This window comes from Pelecanus crispus, chromosome 3 (assembly GCF_030463565.1).
Source record: "Pelecanus crispus isolate bPelCri1 chromosome 3, bPelCri1.pri, whole genome shotgun sequence".
NCBI classification, from domain to species: Eukaryota; Metazoa; Chordata; class Aves; order Pelecaniformes; family Pelecanidae; genus Pelecanus; species Pelecanus crispus.
This window is the reverse complement of record NC_134645.1, coordinates 11296048-11298347: the sequence shown is the minus strand read 5'-3', so window position 1 is coordinate 11298347 and position 2300 is coordinate 11296048.

Sequence of the window (2300 nt, the reverse complement as noted above, 5' to 3'; positions counted from 1 at the left end):
TCTTCAGGTCTATCCACAAGGCTGGAAAGCAGAAAAGAGTCTTATTAAATTGGGATTATTGCCCCATCATGCCCTGTCAGTCTCTTTAATTAGTCTGGTCTACTTGAAAAGCAAATGTGTGGCTGGTTGTTTTCACAGCGCGTTTTCTGCTAGGCTGTGCTTTGCTGATGTCAAGGGAATGAACTGAAATGAAACCCCTCCTAAAATCCAAACATGGGCTGAAGCTCGTGCAACTGGCTCCATGAGCAAACATGACAGTACTGTACCTCCGAGGCCTTTGCAGATTTGACAGCCCCGGCTGTCCTTTATCAGCCCCTCGTACCGTCAAGAGGCATTGTCTGCTCCTCGGACAACATGCTTGTGTGATCAGACGTGGGTTTCAGCCCGGTTCCTCAAGGAAGCGTGCTCAGAGCCCACGTGTCCGTGCCACCCTGCCACTGATAAGCCCACGGACCCGCTGGACAGCTTTGACCGTGGGGCCGGGAGGCACAGCCACAATCTGTCCTGGTGCAGAGGATGGCCTCTGCCTCTCTGAGAGGTTCCTGGAGAGAGGAGGGGGACACTGAGGGGACGTGTGTGAACCATGGGACACTGAGGGGACACGTGTGAACCATGGGACACTGAGGGGACGTCTGTGAGCCGTGGGGACGCTGATGGGGATGTGCAAACCATGGGGACACTGAGGGGTTGTGTATGGACCAACCATAGGGACACCAAGGGTACGTGTGTGAGCAATGGGGAACTGAGGGGGACACTGAGGAGACATGTGTGTACCATGGGACACTGAGGGGACACATGTGAACCATGGGACACTGAGGGGACATGTGTGAGCCATGGGGACACTGATGGGGATGTGCAAACCATGGGGACACTGAGGGGATGTGTATGAACCAACCATAGGGACACCGAGGGTACGTGTGTGAGCAATGGGGAACTGAGGGGGACACTGAGGAGACACGTGTGAACCATGGGACACTGAGGGGACACATGTGAACCATGGGACACTGAGGGGACATGTGTGAGCCATGGGGACACTGATGGGGATGTGCAAACCATGGGGACACTGAGGGGATGTGTATGAACCAACCATAGGGACACCGAGGGTACATGTGTGAGCAATGGGGAACTGAGGGGGACACTGAGGAGACATGTGTGAGCTGCGGGGACACTGAGGGGACACATGTGAACCATGGGACACTGAGGGGACACGTGTGAACCATGGGACACTGAGGGGACATGTGTGAGCCATGGGGACACTGATGGGGATGTGCAAACCATGGGGACACTGAGGGGATGTGTATGAACCAACCATAGGGACACCGAGGGTACGTGTGTGAGCAATGGGGAACTGAGGGGGACACTGAGGAGACATGTGTGAGCTGCGGGGACGCTGGTGGGGACGTGTGTGAACCATGGGGATGCCGAGGGGGCATGTGTGATCCATGGGGGACTGAGGGGGACACTGAGGGACACACTGGGGGGGCCGTGTGTGAGCCACAGGGACACTCAGGGGACATGTGTGATCTGTGGGGAGACTGAGGGGGGCATTGGGGGGCCATGTGTGAGCCACAGGGACACTGAGAGGGACACTCCGGAGACGGGTGAGGGGACATGTGTCAACTATGGGGACACCGAGGAGGACACTGAGGGGATGTGTGTGAACTATGGGGACACTGAGGGGACGTGCGTGATCCGTGGGGAGACTGAGGGGGACACTGGGGGGCCGTGTGTGAGACACGGGGACACTGAGAGGGACACTGAGGAGACCAGTGAGGGGACATGTGTGAGCTCCGGGACACCGAGGGGGACACTGAGGGGATGTGTGTGGACTATGGGGACACGGAGGGGACATGCGTGATCCGTGGGGAGACTGAGGGACACGCTGGGGGGGCGCGCGCGAGCCAGAGGGGCACCGAGAGGGACACTGAGGAGAGCGGCGAGGGGACGCGTGTGAGCGCTGGGACACCGCGGGGACACTGAGGGGATGCGCCTGAACCACGGGGACACGGAGGGCCCGTGGGTAGGGCGCGGGCGGCTCCGTGGGGGCGCGGAGGGGACGTGCGGGGCCCGCGGGCGGCGATGGCGCTGAGGCGACCCGCGCCGGCGGGCGGGCGGGGGGGGGGGGGGGGCGGTGCCGGGGGCGGGGGGACGGGGGGGGCGGTGCCGGGGGGCGGCGCGCGCGGCCGCGGGGCGGGGCGGGGCGGGGCGGGGCGGGGCGGCGGGCGGCCCAGTGGGGCGCGAGGCGCTGCGCAGGCAGCCGGCGAGCGTGGAGCGCGCGGCCGCCTGCCGCGCCGGGCAGC